The sequence below is a fragment of the Gorilla gorilla genome, chromosome 1 (assembly GCF_029281585.2).
Source record: "Gorilla gorilla gorilla isolate KB3781 chromosome 1, NHGRI_mGorGor1-v2.1_pri, whole genome shotgun sequence".
NCBI classification, from domain to species: Eukaryota; Metazoa; Chordata; class Mammalia; order Primates; family Hominidae; genus Gorilla; species Gorilla gorilla.
In genome coordinates, this window is record NC_073224.2 from 241,395,654 (window position 1) to 241,414,761 (window position 19,108).

Consider the following 19,108-nt stretch of genomic DNA (forward strand, 5'->3'; position numbering starts at 1 on the left):
GTTAGAATCCCATGTTTTTTTATGCTAGAGTGTGCTATAATAATTTTGTTGTGAATCTCTTTCAGAAATGAAAACATGATATGTAACTCCCGTGCCCAGGAAAAATATAAGAATACAGGCCACACATAACTTGGAGTGATGATTTATTTTATTCCCATTGCTGTAGAATGTTGATATCCATGGAGTAAGTTTGCTCAATATTCTGCTTAAGGGTTAATCTTTCTGAAACTAAGTAGGTATGAGCTCTGTAAAGTGATATTCCTGTTAATGTACAAGTGTTGACAAGACTAGAAGCTTTTCAGTTATTTATATGTAGGCTGTATTTTGAACCATATCTACACAGATACCAACCATTAATCTACAGCAAAAATTCACAATTACTAACTGGTTACTTTCTTTTATGTATACATACGCACTATATGAATTTTGTTTTTTGGTAACATAGTTATTTAAGTACAGACATTTAATTCTCCCCAGTCAAAATGCCTCACTGAATTATCCAGGAAATTATAAAACTGGAAAAAATATCTCTTAGTTAAATAAACCAAGAAAGTATAAAGGGTATATTAGAAACTTTGAGAGTCTGTGCTTTCTCTCTGATACAGTTTAGATGTATGATCCTGAAGAAAGGCATCAGAGATTTTACTTGTGTACAATTAATATCCCAATATCCACAAATCTGAACAAAATAATTACACATAATATTTTAAAAATATATTTAATAACATAAATAGCCCTGTAATGCAAATAAGAATTGGAAATACTTCTAGATATTGTTACAATGAAGATATTTGAATACTATGAAAAAAAAGATTTACAAATGTTTCAGATTTTACTCCTGTTTCTGATGGTACCTTAACTTCAACAATAAACCAATCAACTTATCTTCAAGTATTCCTACTTTGAAGATTATTGAGTTTTTAAATTACGAACTAATTTGGAACATTTTAGGCTTGCCAACATTAGAATCAGGATTGAAAATTTGGACTCATTTATCTAATGTTTAGCTTTGATAAAAGGTGGCATAATGCAGAACAAATTCAAGTTGAGTACAAACAGGCTACTGCATAGCTAATGAAACTATTACCATGGTGACTGAACAATCAAGGTGACATGAGTGTCATAGCACACTCGAAGCTGGATGCAGCCTTCCTATTGAATTCTCTAGAAACCTATCAAGTGTTCCATCTGATGAACCCCAAATCTTTCCAGTTCTAATACACAGCAGTGATGAGAAAACATTTTTATTCTACTCTTCTTATTAGACTAATAAGAATAAAGATACTTTTCTAATTGTAAGTATTCATTTTGTTGTATTTTTGTATATCAGAGGAAATTCATTTTAGGCAAAAAGCTGTACAAAGAAAAATTTTAAATTATTTCTCCTTAAAAATAAAAGATTATGAAGAAAATCATCAGAAGGGATCTTCTTTCAAATCATGGCCATTTGGGAACATCCTAAAATAATAAATGAATAAAGAAATTCACTGTGTAGTCGGTTTTCTGTTGGTAGTCTAAGAGTCATAGTTTAGCATAAAATTAAGCTGATGACTATAGAAAAAGAAAGGCTGATTAGCTAGACTGCTAGTCACTTTATTTATTTTTTACAACTTTCCATTAATAAAGGGACCTCACCTGCATTTTCCTCTTTTTACTCAAGAAATTTCCCTAATGCCTCAAGTACAAGTTGCTGCTCTAAAATAATTTTCTTCTTCACAATGTTATGTAAAGATGTTAATGGCCACATCTTGGTCATTGAATAGGGTCCGAGTAGTAGTTAACAAGGTGACAGAGGGCCTGGATTATATACCACTTATTTCTTTAACCTTTTTTGGTGACATTGGAGATATTGTTTCAACTCCCTGGGCCTTAATTTTTGTCATTTATAAAATTAGCAAGAAACAAATAAGAAAATTCCCTTCCAGCTCTAAAATTGAAAACCTTTATTTTTATTTCTTTATTTATTTAAATTAAATTGTCCTTATCTAAATGGTAGAAAGAACTCTTACTGAAGGAACTAACCACTAGATCTTTACATTTTGTCTCAGGTTTTCTGTTGTTGTTTTACCAGCTTAAAAATTTCCAACATGCAAAGTAGAGGTCTCAGGCAAAGTTCTGATTTCTGTGGAATGATATCCGAGATTTGAGTTCATGGAGATTAGAAGCGTTAATGGAAAGAGGTTAATAACAAACTGAAGTCACATTCGCAGTTTCAGAAACTTATAGAAAAGGGTGAAAGGGGCCCTGTGTGGTGGCTCATGCCTGTAATCCCAGCACTTTGGGAGGCTGAGGCGGGTGGATCCCCTGAGGTCAGGAGTTCGAAACCAGCCTGGCTGATATGGTGAAACCCTGTCTCTACTAAAAATAAAAAATTAGCTGGGCTTGGTGGCAGGCATCTGTAATCCCAGCTACTTGGGAGGCTGAGGCATTTACGTTTTGAAGTTATAGAAAAACTTCCAAAAAACCCACACTTGTTTAGTTTAGAAAGGGGAAAGCATGTACAGCTTTTTAAATAGTCATATTTCTATAAACTCAAAAATTTAAATGTGAAACTGTTATTTAAAGTTATTTGCAAGCGTATAATTGGTTGAAAACATTTCTCCAGGTCTTACAAAATTTCGATAACCTTGAAATCATTACAAAATACAATACAACTTTGGAATCTAATGATTTTCTGAGTGTATTGCTGTGAGGGTTAGAAAATGCATTCATTCTAAATACTGTCTTGTCTGCCTCAATGAGAAGTTGCAATATTGTTTGTTTGTCAAGCAGCTTGAAAAGCTGGACAATGCTGTTAGGAACGATATGGAAATGATAGGTAGAGAGATTATTTTTACCTGCTGCTTTGTTATTTGGTAAACTCACGATGGTAATGGTTTTCTTATCCTTTCATTCGTAATGAATTGGCATAAGAACTGCAGCCTGCTTAAAAAAAAGTCACTGTGTAATCACAGCAGTGGTAGCAAATTCATCTGAGAAACAACATCCAGTCACTTCTGTGACAGACATTTATAAACTTATTTGAGAAACCATGAACTCTTTTTATATTAGACAAATGAGCTTTATATACTCTTCATTTAAAAATTCTTTCACTGCCTTGTGCTACCTGTATGGATGTAGTGTTCTCTGAATGATTTTGATGTACTATTCAATTGAGCATTTTATTTCTCACTATTTCTACTTCTTTGCACATTTTTTGTTTTTTCTCATATAAAGTAAGAATATTAAGATTGGAATTTTAATAGTTTCATATAGAACAATTAATGTGACAGCCTCTTAGTTATTTGGTTTATGGCTTAGTAGGACAAAGTATAAAATTTCATGAATGTGATTATGAGAGGAGGTAATTCTGCTTTCCTTTCCAATTATTTATTGACACCATCTCCATGCCTTATAACTGTACTTGTTAGCCAGTTAAGAAGTAATCATAGGGTTGGATTTGTGCAGAACAGAACTATTTAGGAATTCTTTTGGCTAAGGTCAAGGAGACGGAGGGAGACAGCAAAGGTAGTTTTTTACTTTCAGTATTACAATTGTATTATATCAGAACAATCCCACCAGAGCATATGACAGAGAGGTTTGGGTGCTAGAGGGAATAGCAGGTTGACTGCTGTGTCATTTAGAGCAGTAACACAGATACGAGGCTCAATAATGCAGGACAAAGAGAATTTGAATACATATTTGTTATGCTAATATTAAATTTCTTATGTTACATTAATCTTTCTTTAGGCCTGAAGTATATCTTTTTCCATGGTGAAATCATCCCAAAATGATATTAACATGATTAATAGCTTCTCCAGACCTGGCTAACTCGCTGGGCTTGCACCAAGGTAGGTGTGGAGGTGGGGCTGAGGTATGAAAATAGCTCCCCTCCACCCCCACATCACAGAGCAATACTTTCTTATTTCTAAGAGGAAAAAATCAGTAACATATTAGCAACAAAAAAATACGAAACATGAGAGTTTATGGAAACACATTAAAAAACAAGTAAGAATCAAGTGAAACTTCATTTTGTTTGAGGACAGTGTGAATAATGTCTTCACTTTCTCTAATGAGCGAATTTGTTTTCCAAAACCATAGAAATATAAATAACTTCTGATTCATTTCCTGGCAAGAGCTAACTGTATTACTGTAGATTATTATTATTTTTTCTCACTGCTTCTGTTGACACTGATTACTATAGATTATACCTCTCCAATTGTATTACTTCTTTTAGTGGCTCTGGTTGTAATTTGTAGGACAGGAGAAAGGATATTTAGGAAGTGAAAATTAAGGTCCACGTACTCTTACAGCAGTATTCTAAAGAACACCCATTCACGTCACCTATAAAGGGCAGGAATATCCTGCTCACACTTCCTAAGCAGAAAGCTTGCATTTTATTTTAAATTACAGTAGTCCCCCTTTATCCACGGTTTTGCTTTCTGCAGTTTCAGTTATCCATGGACCATCATGATCCAAAAATATTAAGTGAAAAATTTTAGAAATAAACTATTCATAAGTTTTAAATTGTGTGCTGATCGGAGTAGCTTGATGAAATCTCATTTGGGTGCTTCAACACGCTTTGTGCAATGCATCTGCACTGTCTATGGTACCCATCCGTTAGCCACTAAGAGTCATCTCAGTTATCACATGGACTGTTGTAGTGTTCAGGTAGCCCTTATTTTACTTAATGATAGCCCCAAAGTGCAAGAGTACTATGTCTAATGTATAAATTAAACTTTATTATAGGTATATAGTATAGAAAAAAACACTGTACACAGGATTCAATACTATCTGCAGTTTCAGGCATCCACTGGGGATCTTAGAACACATCTTCTGCAGATAAGCCGGGCTCTTGTACTCCTTCACCTTCTTCCTGTTAATTTATAGAAAATGGAATAGCAGTATTGAACTGTATCAAAGGCCAGTGAGCCCTATCTGACATGTCCGGAAGGTATTGCTGGATCAGGGTGAAGACTGACCAAAGGAAGTCACACAAAGAGAAAGGCAGTATCAGAGAGCCTTCTCATCTTCCCAAATCACCTTTTCCTTAAAGTGAGGGAACAGTTGATTTGACTCAAGAAATTCCTGAGAGTCTAGTGTCACTGGGCTTGTGTGGAATGTGGCTCCTTCCTTTTTCTGTGTTTCTCAAGGATTGACTATGCACAGCTGCGCTGGGCTCACCTTTCAGACGAAGTCCTCATGAGGTAAGGAAATGAGGTCAGGCCAAGTCACTTCACTGTGCTCTTTGTTCAGCTCCCTTTCCTCTCATGACATATGTTAATTCAGGTTCCACAGTCACTGTGGTCTCAGGATTGGCACAGGAAGCATTTTTATTAGGGTCCATGCTGTATTTTCCATCTGCTTCATGAAGGATCCCTGTGATGATGCTGATGAGTCTCTCTGAAATTCTTTCTGTTCTTTTTCTACTTCATTGCACAGAACCCTTGAGGTAAGTAGGAATGCACCTTGAAAATGACCATAACTACATATGTTAGCATAGAAGTGGTATTGTAATTGGAGATAATTCCTTTACCAGAGATCAGTTTGCATTGTTTTACATACTTGGCTATGGGTGACTTTTCTGCTGATGTAAGTGAACTTATGCTAAAATGAATGAAATATAGGTTTTTGAAAATCAGTTCCTTAATCACACAGAAACACTTTCAGCCTTAGAGCTATTTAGTGAATAATGAAATTAAGTAGGTAATAGTGTAATTAATTCTAATATAGTTATTTGTTTACTTCCAAGTGCCAATGTACAACTGACTATAATAAATTGTGGTACCTCTGGGATGTCAACAAATATTAAAGTAGACAATTCCAAGAATGTGAAATATGTGTTCGAATATGCATATCTACTTATAACTTGTATTAAATTGACATAAAGATAAATGTTATATAATTCTGGATTTTTAAGTGGTTTTAATATTGTAGATTTATAGTGAAAAAGGCTAGGAATCTCAAGCTGTAAATACCTCCCAAGTCCGTTCAATTTGTGCAAGCATATAATGATTTTAAGATATAATTTGAAAAATAAGTCATTCCTAATAAATGTTCAAAAGATTGACTATATTTTGACCAAACATTCTCTATCTGTTAGCAATCTAAAAAGCTTGAGTTGTTTTATAATTATTTGTTTGTATGTCTAGTGGTGTTTATTTTTTTCTTTTCCATAGTTATTAAATACTAGGTTTCAATTAAATTTATTTAGCTCGGACTGAATAAATATTACAAATTAATTAATGGTCTTATGTGAAAGAACTTTGTCTTAATTCCCTACCTTGTTTGAGTGATTTTCTAACTTCTAATTCTTCTTTAATTTTATACACACTTTGCATTAATTTTATTAGTACAGTATTCTAAGTACATTAATCTTCTCTGTCCTAATTAGATTGTCAAAAATGCATTAGTATTAGTTCATTTATAACACCCATTTAACATTTACATATCACAAAAACAAAATCAAAAAACTATGGGTACATGACAAAGCCTAAGGGATGGGAGAAGTTAGTTATACAAGACAACTAAGCCAAAAAAAAAAAAAGACATTAATAGAATTGAAAGCAAAACTTGTCCTGGAGGCTTTTGACTTCCAGTGCAACAAGGGATACATGACTTGCATTTGGCTTGCTCTTATTAGGTAATATAATGGAATATACTGGTTCAAAAGGTAAGAAAGTGTTACTTTGATATAGATTTCTGAAAGGGATTTATTGCATGAGTTTGTTTTTTCTTCTATAAGTGTATCCCTCATATATGTTGACCATTTGCAACAGCATAGTGAAATGTTGAAGCACATTTATAAAAAGGGATTTCTGAGATTAGTTAAGGAAACTTGGGAATTATGCCTCATTCCTTCCTGTGCTTCCATGCTCCACATCACTTAACCAAATAGTCTTCCAAAAATGTCCCAAATCATCATTTTACATCATCATCTTTCACATTTCACATCTGTGACACCATCTTTCACATTTCACAGTGTTGCATCATCTTTCAAATTGTCATTGTCTATGTCACATATAACAGGCTCCTAAGTGTTTTCTCTCTTCCGTTTGTTCCTCTCCAACTTATTCTTCACATTGCAATCAGAGTGAGTTATCTTAAAATCCAAATCTGAAAATTGCTTCCCTTATACCTCGTTCATTACTTACTGCACTTAGCACAAATTTAAACTTATTAAGCTAACATACAAAAGACTTTCTGCCTTTCAAAAAATAAATTGCCAAATAATGATCGTATACATTTACAGGGTAGAATGTGAAGTTCTGATATATGTGTGCCTCGTGGAATTATCATATCAAGGTAATTAATATATCCATCACCTCACAAATTTTTTTGTAGTGAGAACACTTAAAATCACTGTTTTAGCAATTGTGAACTATATGATACATTATTACCAATTGTGGTCACTCTATTGTGTAATAGATTTCAAAAAATTATTCCTCTTGTCCACCTGAAATTTTATACCTTTTAACCAGCATCTCCTCATTTCCCATCCTCACCACCCTCCCACCCCTAGACTCTAGTAACCACGATTATACTCTTTACTTCTGTAACTTTGACTTGGTTACATTTCACTTATAAATGAGATCACATAGTTTGTCTTTCTGTGCTGGGCTGATTTTGCGTATCATAATGTCCTCCAGTTTCATGCATATTGCTGCAAATGACAAAAATTTCCTTTTTAAGGCTGAATAGTATTCCATTGTATATATGTACCACATTTTCTTTATCTATTCTATGGAAAAGTATTCTATGGACATTTGGGTTGATTCTGTATTTTGCAACTCTGAATAATTTTGCAATGAGCATAGGAGTACAAATACTTCTTTCACACTGATTTAAATTTCTTTACACATATTCCAAGAATTGAGATTGCTGGATCATATAGTAATTCATTTCCGGCTTTTGAAAAACTTCTGTTTCTTTTTTTTTTATGACATGTCACGTGTTCATTAGTTCTTTTTTTTATTATACTTTAAGTTTTAGGATACATGTGCACAACGTGCAGGTTTGTTACATATGAATACATGTGCCATGTTGGTGTGCTGCACCCATTAACTCGTCATTTAGCATTAGGTATATCTCCTAATGCTATCCCTCCCCCCTCCCCCCACCCCACAACAGTCCCCGGTGTGTCATGTTCCCCTTCCTGTGTCCATGTGTTCTCATTGTTCAATTCCCACCTATGAGTGAGAACATGCTTCCTAAAAGTGTTTTCCATAATGTCTGTAGTAACTTACACTCCCATCAACAGCTTCTCTCCATATCCTTGCTAATGCTTATCTTTCGTCTTTTTGATGACAGCCATTCTAACAGGTGTGAGGTGACATTTCATTGTGGATTTAATTTGGACTTCCCTGATGATTAGTGATGTTGAGCATTTTTTCATAAACCTGTTGGCAAAGTACCCTCAGTCTTTTGTCTCTAAATCTGATGGCTTCATTTCTCCCAATTTTGAGTATAGAATGCAATCTAATTTACTATACTTCTTAGAAGTTCTTCATGACTTCTCATGGCTCTAATCTTCTCCCTTGCATCCGGATATTTGCCATTGTATTTCCTCTGCCTGTGATACCTCCACAGCCTCTTAAAGTGTCCTTTATCAAGATAAAGGATCAGAAACACTTTCAGCCTTAGAGCCATTTAGTGAATAATGAAATTAAGTAGGTAATAGTGTAATTAATTCTAATATAGTTATTTGTTTACTTGCAAGTGCCAAGGATACTTTATCCTTTAATATTAACATTAATAGTCATCAAATATATTAGTCTAGATACCAATTTGTAGAGAAACCTAACTTCATGTTAGAAGGTAAGTTAGGAGGTCCCACCTGTGTGCTCTTCTAGTGCGAAGTACTTACCTCCACAAATGAATTAACTGGACTTAATTGCAACTAACACATTGATGCCAGTCTTCTCCTAGTGTCTAGTGGAATAAGGAAGGTCTTGGACTCTGAGCCAGACTGCCCAGACTAATATCCTGACTTAACTCTTAAGTGCCGTATGATTTTGAGCAAGTTACTTACTCTTTCTATGACTCATTATTACCATCCGTGGAATGGAGATAATAATAGTGTTTACTTCTTAGGGGGCTTGGAAAGTTTAAATATGTCAATATATATTGCTTATTACAGTGTTTAGCACATAGAAAGTGCTTTATAGATGCTGGATGTTTTATTACAATCCCAGTACCTAGTACAGAGTACATAGTATATATGCAATAAATGACTGTGGAATGAGCAATTATTCCCATTGTGAAGTAACCCAATTCAGAATTGATATAGTTTTGAAGTCTTGGGGAGGCCAAATTAATGAATTAATATGTCACTTAGACTATCCCTCTAAAATAGGCAATCCCATTCCATGTTTTTAAAGGGCTGTAAGGCAGAAAATTAAAATTTTATATGTGTGAAAATCTATCAAATAAAAATATATTTAAAGTAAGTCGTTTTCAATAAAATTAATAACATATACATTAAAATACTTTTGATAGATTTTTTGTTAATAAATTGACAATTATACACTAAGATATATTCAATTGAAAAAAATGAATTAAGATTAAATAGGATTGATTTAACAGTGAATGAAAATGTTTTACTGCTGTATATTCTTTTTTTTTTCCATTGCACTAAAAATGGCAAGTAGGCATACTAAAGCTGAGGAATGTCTACTTTGTGTTTTAGAAGATTTTAGAAATGCAGTAGGACAAATATCAATGAAGTGAATACTTGCAATTATCATTTTAACTTACAAGCATTTTAATCAAATTTGGGAAGTTTTCAGTCATTATTTCTTAAAATATTATTTCTGCCTCTTTCTCTTTCCCTTCTTTTCTGGGGCTCCTGTTATGCATATGTTGATATACCTGGTGTTATCTCACAGATCTCTGAAATTGTGTTCATTTTCCTTCATTCTTTTCTCTTTCTCTTCTTCAGACTGGGCAATTTCAATGAACTACCTTTAACTTCACAAATCATTTCTTTTGCCAATGCAAATCTGATGTGACTTCTTCCAATGAATTTTTCATTTTAGTTATTTTAATTTTCAACTCCAGTATTTCTGTGTAGCTATTTTTAAAATATAATTTCTGTCTCTTTAATGATAGTCTCTATTCGCTAAGACACAATTCATACTTTCCTTTAGTTATTTAGACAAGGATTCTTTTAGTTCTTTCAACATTTTTACAATAACTGAGTTAAAGTGTTTGTTTAGTAAATACAATATCTAGGCTTCCTTAGCGACAGTTTTTACTGACTACATTTTTTCCCTTTGTGTCTTATAACCTTGTTGAAAACTGGACATTCTATAATATAATAATTGTGGAAATCAGATTCTCTACCTTCCCCAGGGATGTTGTTTTTGTCATCTGATATTTTTGTTCCTCTTCATGTAGCAGCTTTGCTGTATGAATTCTGCAAAGTCTCTATTTTCTGTCATGAACAGCACTGAAGTCATGGCTTGGTTAGTTTACTGGTCAGCTAATGATAGGACAGAGATTTTCTTAAATTGATTTTTCCTTCAAACAATGTATCCTACACTTTGCAGAGGAGCTCTGTATGTATTAGGGCATGCCTTTAGCATTCAAGCAGTTTAAAGCTGTGCCACAGCGTTTACTTTCTGCTTAGAGATTAGGACATTTCTGGGTTTTCCTGGGCACATGCACAGCTTTGCACATGCATGGGGCCTTCTAGATCCCCAGTAATACATTGAAGCTTTTCCAAGCCCACTAGGAACATCTCATTCTCATCTTCCTTTTTGCCCAACCTCTTGTTTGCCTCAATTGTTATCTTGGCCTCAGGCAGTTGCCATGTTAACCAATTAGTTTCAACAAATGTTCTGGAGACAAGACTTTTCCTGTTGAACACTGGATTAGGTGAAATAAAGAAAAGCCTTGCTAATGGAGATTTCCCAAGGAGCTGCCAGACAGATTACATATGTGGGGACAAGCATTCTGAGGAGATCCAAATCCAGTTAACTGTTTCTAGTAGCTACTGGGCTGCTTGGTTTCACTACCATGGCGGTGAAGCTGCTGGTGTTCAAGGTTATTGTGGAACCGATGAAAATGAGATGAGAATAGGGCAGGTTAAAATGGTACAAGCCAGCGGGGGGCGGTGGCTCATGCCTGTAATCCCAGCACTTTGGGAGACCGAAGCGGGCGGATCACCTGAGGTTGGGAGTTCGAGACCACCCTGACCAACATGGAGAAACCCCGTCTCTACCAAAAATACAAAATTAGCTGGGTGTGGTGGCACATGCCTGTAATCCCAGCTGCTTGGGAGGCTGAGGCAGGAGAATTGTTTGAACCCAGGAGGCAGAGGTTGCAGTGAACCAGAGATTGTGCCATTGCACTCCAGCCTGGGCAGCAAGAGTGAAACTCCGTCTCAAAAAAATAAATAAAGAAGAAATAAAAATAAATAAATAAAATAAAATAAAATAAAATGGTACAAGCCTTTCTGTTTTTTACTGAGGTTCAGCTATTTTCCTTGAAGAAGTTCCCTGCAGAGTGATGGAAATTTTGGGTTAACTTCTGGAATTTCAAAAAAAGGTAATTTAGACAGTTTTTTCAAGTGCTCTATCATTGCATTACAGATAAGCAGATTTTTGAGGTCCTAATTGTCATTCTGAAAGTCACTGCACTGTAAGAATGTTTCACAACTTTATATTTTTCACGTTTCCACTGGGACATGGCACAAGTGCTGAACCTGTAAACTCTTGGAGGTGGGAATTTGCTCACTTACTGGAGGTCATCTTGCTCACGACTGGATGGTTCTTTCTTGGACCTCTATCCTCAAATACCTCAACCACTGTCAGTATTCTGAAGTGCTTACGGCCTGGGTAGAGGTTGAGTTCCTGCTTTTTTTTCTCACTAAGACGTCAGAATGAAGCCTTTGGATCATATTTGCTCTTAGATAGCCTTCTTTAACTTCATCTGACGTTATTTGGTGCTGAGATAGTAAGGCTTTTGAAAATTTGAGTCAATGTGCTGTGCTCTCTAACAAAATCATTTTTTTTCTAAATCTTTGGGTTTAAGGATTTAAAGGATATTATATATTGTGTAGCAATAAATACATTTTTTTGTGTAAGTCTGGGCTGGTGGGTTCCCTAGAATTTCCTTTCCACTGTTTTCTATTGTAACCTTGCAACTGTAAGCTCCAGTAACTGGGATGTTATCACAGTAACTCAGCGATAATGAATGAACAGCAAATTTTTTCATTGGAACTGCTCTTTCAGAGCAATAATTATCATTGGGATGCAGGCATGCGAGAGTAACTTGTATTTTAAAATGAAAAAGTCCAACTTAATAGTTCAGTGAAAGAGAGCATCATGATGAAACAGAAAAACAGAGAAAGAGAGCATCATGATGAAACAGAAAAACAGAGAAAGAGAGCATCATGATGAAAGAGATGAATGCTACCAAGTGAATAAGGCATCGGCTCTCAGTTGACTTCAAAATCTGACTTGGCTTAACTTTTTTTGTATGTCGTGAACTAATGGGGAGAAATATGCATTTGTTTTATTATGCCATTATTTTTCACATTCAATTAAGACAAAAAGAAATTAGATCAAACTATATAGCAGTGGCTAATCCTCAGACTTTTCTTAATAGAAGAAACTTTTCTGGCAAAAGTTTCTGTATCAAGGTTGAGTCACTCAATTTTATTTCTCAATTACTTTCTTGGCAAGACAAATGTGTTTTTGCAAGAGAAAAGTAGTGTTGTATTTAATTATCTCTGCAGATACAATACCTCAATACAATTTTAATTAAGAAATTCTTTGAGTATCTTGGAAGCATGCTATTAGGAAGGCTCTTGAAACTTTTAAGTAACAAAGACACCTACAGGCAATGTTTCAAATGCGTTTTTCCTTCTTTTTCTCTTCACTCAAAGGGAACACTACAGTTGCCTTGATGATGTACCTATTTATTTATAAAATTGCATATTTTAATTGTGTATCAGTCTGTGTTCATAACAATACTCTATATGTAAGAAGGACTCCTTTGTTTTTATAATAAAATAACAAATTTTATTATTTAAAACTTACAGCATTAGAATTATTCCAATTCGTCCCATTCTTTATTATAGTTGTTTCTGTAATGTATGTGCAAATCTACTAGTATTTTAGACATTATTTGCAATTGTGAAAATGGTAAACATGACCAGACAATAAAAACTTGGAGTCCTGATTCTGCCATTGTAGAGTGATAACAATCTGATCTAACCCTTGATGTATTTGTAATATCAAGAGAGATAATATATTGAAATACTTTAGAAATTAAGCATAATTCAAATGTAATGTGAAATGACTAGCTTTAATACTAAGTTCCATATACGTACTGGAAACTGGCTTTTATGCAGAAAAAATGATGTAATCTTGAGCAGATAACTGTCACAAGAATAATACAGATTTTAGAAAATAAGATAAAAAGTTTTTGTTTTATTTCTGAGGTAGACTGGAAGAACTGTGCTAAGAATAGGTAATCTCAAATATATGACATCTTGGAAAGTGAATTGCTCAATACAATCGTTAAGGTAATGAGATTTTTGTTTTTAAAAAATACATTTGCCAATATCTTTGTTAAAATCCATATTAATTGCATATCTTTTTGACTGTTCATTTTAGAAGAGAATAATTGTTGCCAATATCACTGCGTTTAGGTAGACAATGAGAATCTGTTTTGGTCTCTTAAAAGCTTTTATAAGTATAAATGGAGCATGAAAGTTAAACTAATGTCAAAGAAATCATCTCTCCAGCAATAAACTAGATGGCAATTTAACTTCATTTGTTTCACAAGATGATCAATATCTTTTTTATAAAGTATCATATCTTTACAACTAACAATATATCATTCTGATGAGGTCTCAGCTGAATACATATTTATAATTTTTTAGATTTTTTTCTGCCTTCAGTAAAACTACCACTGACCTAATCTCTTTGCCTACTCTAACCTCATATTTCAAAATACAAACACTGCTCACCTCATCACCGTTGGGAATAACAAAAACTTTCCATAAAATATAGAGAATGGGAAGCTCTAACATGGGGGAACTATTTAAAAAGATAAGTATATATTGTCTGACTGCTATTTCCTACTTGACCTACCAGTATAATTTTGATAAAATTTACCAAACATGTTTGAAAAGTGAGATAGAAGAGAAAAAAGATGTTTGTCCTATGTATCAGAAATCTATATTCTGCCCCTAGCCTGATTCACTCACCCAAACAAAATATATCACCAATACAGTTGTACCTTAACCCAATTATCCAGCATGTCTGTAGCCTCAATATTATAGTATAATTGTTTGTATTTTTGTCGGGTGGTGGTAGAGATAGAGATTGGCATAGAAAGTGACAGTAATCTTCATTGAATTTAATATATCTTAGTTTTAGAAAGTTTTCACAAATATATGATCATAACTTCATTGTAAATCTTCCTTTGTAAATGAGATAATTAAAAACTCAGAGTTGCTTCATATTGAAAGCCAGTAAGTTCCCCATGACAACATGGTAAAGGCCAGAATTTATCATGTTACCTCTGTAGCAAGAGTTCAAGATCATTTGAGATTGTTTGTACTTAACTACTTGTTATATTATTAACATTAGTGCATCAGTACTAATATTATTAATGTAAAACTTAATAAATGATATATTAACATTATTAATAGTATTAACACCTGTGTACTAATATTAGTATTATTTGTGCCATTCAAGCATTCCTTGTGAAGAATAGTTCTGAAAGTAAAGCATGCCAACATGCTGCAAGAGTTTTCACCTATAAAACAGGCTTACTGGGATTTTTAGTGAATATTCAATATTCTGGTTATTGGATTCAGAAAGGCATTCTTTAAATCTTCATTCTCAGTATTATATGGGCTACATTTTTTTTTTCAGATACAAAAAATTATGTGATAATGTGTTTAAATGGATAAGTTAACGTATGTACTTCAGGCTGAATTTTCTTATAATGAAAGTGAAATAGTTGTATAGAAAAGAATACAGCATACTAAAAAAGTGACAGCCTTTGGAACCATAGGAACATTATTTCAAATTCCACTTTGAGTTTGAAATTTTCCATATACTAGGTACTTAGCCTTGTGACTTTTGGTGAAATGGAGAAACAAATGCTACCTTGTAGCTTTATTGAGAGGGTTAACAACCACAGACAGAATAGATTCTCCTAAAATGTAACTTTCCTTTTCTTTCTTTGCATTGGCATAAAAAACTTTAAACATTATTTTGCTTATCCAGGAGCAATATAAGTGTATGGCATCTGAACATTTTAATTTATTCAAACTTTAATGATTTCTTATTCTTTCATTAAATTAAAATAATAATAATACAAAACACGATACTACTTTAAAGTGAAGCAAATACAGTTGGAGATACAAAAAGAGAGACATTCTCTTGGTGTACTGTGAATTAAGTTGTTACCCAGGCAGTATCAGGTGTGGATTCAGGAAACATCATTTGAAAAACTCAAAGAGATAATCCTTTGGGAGAAAAAATGTCAATGATCTATTGTAGACATAGCTACTTCAGTTATCATTCATATTAGATAGGAAACCATGTAGAAGAAGTAGTGTAAACACTACTTCAATAGCTCAATCTTAGAAACACAAATGTAGTGATAGAAATGACACCTATGAGAGTTAGTGAAACACCAGAACATATTTATTATGGAAGCACTCTAGAAAAGAAATGGGATTGCCTGCAGAGTTGCACCATCAAAATGTAATTTTCCAAGTAGTCAGCAAATCACATACCTGAATTGTGTTCTCACATATTGGGCAGAAGAGCACTAATCAAACACGGGATTCTCAGAAACAATTCCACACAGTCCTTATAGCATGTGGAGATCATTGTTCTGAAAACAGGCGTTTCTAAATAAGCTCAATTGAATATGTAGACACATTCTTTAACCTCAATGATTAATACTCCTTGGAAATTGTTGGTACAGTAGAACTCTGACAGTTTCTTAAGACACACCTTTAAGAATTCATGTGGTGGGCAGATCACTTGAGGTTAGAAGTTTGAGACCAGTCTGGCCAAGATGGTGAAATCCTGTCTCTACTAAAAATACAAAAAAAAATAAAAAAATCAGCTGGGGGTGGTGGTGTGCACCTGTAATCCCAGCTACTCAGGAGGCTGAGGCAGGAGAACTGCTGGAACCTGGGAGGTAGAGGTTGCAGTGAGCTGAGATCACGCTACTGGACTCCAGCTTGGGCAACAGAGCAAGACTCCATCTCAAAACAAACAAACAAACAAGAATTCATGTAGCATAAAGTTTTCCCCAAAAGTACTGATGTTTTATAAACTTTCTTGTTTGTCTCTGTATAGGTCAGAAAAAATGAGTTCATTTAGATTATTAATTGAAACCACTGTAGAATATAATATTTCATTGTATTGTTTTAACCCTAGGATGTTTTCCACCTAAACATCATCACTTTCTCAGATTTAACTATTTTGTTACTTCAGTCATCAGCACTAGGAGTTGATTTTTTAAAACAGAAATAGATGCCTTTCACAAGGACAGCTATTTTTAATTAAAAATTATTTTTATAAGTGTTAGTGCATATAGAATAGAAAGTAAGAATAGTATGGCCATATTGAGATACAAATAGTAGGTGATTTGGGGGTTAACTTCATAGCCAAAGGCCTGAATAGGGCATGAGATTTTAATGTGACTCTTATTCCTATTTACATCTGTGGACTGTGTGGAGTTGTTTCTGTGACTCTTGTGTTTGATAGTGCTGTTCTGCCCAGTATTTGAGAACAAAATTCAGGTATGTGATTTGCTGTGTACTTTGAAAATTGCATTTGATGATACAACTGTGTGGCACAATTCCATTTCTTTTCCATGACTTATCCTAAGTCCACATGACTAAGCCCTCTTCCAAAAAGGTGGAATCATAAATAGTATACTTAGGTTTGCTTTTGGTTTAATTACAGCATATTAGTAAAATTGAATAAAATAATAATCAGCACATATTACAAATTAAGAATCAAAGCGTTTTTCTGTACTTGTCTATAGTTCCCTGAGAAACCAACAAACTAAATGCAATTGCTATAATATTTCAGTTTTGATATGCATAACAGCATTACTTTATTATTTTACTCTTAAGTTGTTTAAAAGAATCTTATACTCAGGTTCAGATTCAAGTATATATGATGACTAAATATAAGGGGATATGAATTATCCTGCAGTACACTTCTAGCATGCTAGTTCCTCCACTTCAGTAATCCAGACATACGATTCTAAGATGGCCAAATCTTCAAAGGTAAGCTTTTTTTTTTTTTTTTTTTGTCCAAGGCAACTGTTCCTTCATTTTCAATGTGTTCCTGATTATTAGATATATTGGAAGTATTCCTGCTGTCACTCTACTTGTCTTAAATTTATTCACGGCTTCAGTTATTCTGATTTTGCCATAACTTTCTTCTAAATAACTCATTTGTTTTCCATCCTTTAGTTCATTTTTTTCATCTTTTACATGTTTATTCTTTCCCGTTAGTCTCTATGTATTCTCACTTGTGTTTCCTTGGGTTTCCTGGTCTTTTTCTCATCTTTCTGAATAATAATTTTGAAATAGTTTACCAAGTTTCAACTGATTAGAAAATAATTTATATATTTTTTGTGCTCTTATTTAAGATGATATGACACCAATTAAATGATCTTGATATAATTTGTGGCTGGCCTTGTTGCCAAAATACTAAAAGTGTAAAACACTGAGAATTCAACGTACAACTATAAACATTTCTGTGACTATTTCTACGGCATATATTTTTATAAAATAGGAATTATGGGATATCTTCAAAGGCTATACTTATTTACAGAGCACCTACTCTCTTCCAAGCATTATTGTATAGTTACAAAGGAAAAAATGCCAATGAACATCTCTGCCTTCAAGGATTCAAAACATTTGCTTAGGGTGTAGTTAGGTAATTTGTCAAATATAGCTCCTCTCCTCTCCTCTCCCTTCCCCTCCCCTCCCCTCCCCTCCCCTCCCCTCCCCTCCTCTCCTCTCCTCTCCTCTCCTCTCCTCTCCTCTCGTCTCCCCTCCTTTCCTCTCCCCTCCCCTTTCCTCTCCCCTCCCCTCTCCTCTCCTCTCCTCTCCTCTCCTCTCCTCTCCTCTCCTCTCGTCTCCCCTCCCCTCCCCTCTCCTCTCCTCTCCTCTCGTCTCCCCTCCCCTCCCCTCTCCTCTCCTCTCGTCTCTCCTCCCCTCCCCTCTCCTCTCCTCTCCTCTCCTCTCCCCTCCCCTCCCCTCCTCTCCACTCTCCTCTCCTTCCCTCCCCTCCACTCCCCTCCCCAGACCTCAGCGATGATCTTGAGCAGTAGGATATGAATAACTCCCACATCCTTAGCATTCCAATAATAGAACACTAGGGGAAAGTCAGTTTTAATGCACTCCATTTTGGCTTTTGCACCCATCGCTCCATCAAAAATCCTCTTAGCATTGACAAAAGTAACCTTCATATTGTTAAGTCCAATGCCATTCCCAGTTTTCCTCTTATTTGTCAGAAGGATTTGGTGGAGTTATTTATTCTCTACTCCCTAATACTCTTTCATCGTTTGCCTCCCTGGATACAACACTCATTTGGTTTTCCTCCTTCTCTGTAGCACACCTTTTTAATTTTAATTTTTAAATTTTTTATTTCCATAGGTTTTTGAATAACAAGTGGTATATGGTTGCGTGAGTATGTTCTTTAGGGGTGATTTGTGAGATTTTGGTGCAACCCTCACCTGAGCAGTATACACTGAACCCAATTTATAGCCTTTTATCCCTCACTCCCCTCCCACACTTCCCCCTAAATCCCCAAAGTACATTGTATCATTCTTATGCCTTTGTATCCTCATAACTTAGCTTCCACTTATGAGTAAGAACATACGATGTTTGGTTTTCCATTCCTGTGTTACTTCACTTAGAATAATGGTCTCCAATTCCATCCAGGTTGCTGCAAATGCTATTAATTCATTCGTTTTTATGGCTGAGTAGTATTATATATACACCATAGTTTCTTTATCCACTTGTTGATTGATGGACATTTGGGCTGGTTCCATATTTTTGCAATTTCAAGTTGTGCTGCTCTAAACATGCGTGTGCAATTATCTTTTTCGTATAATGACTTAC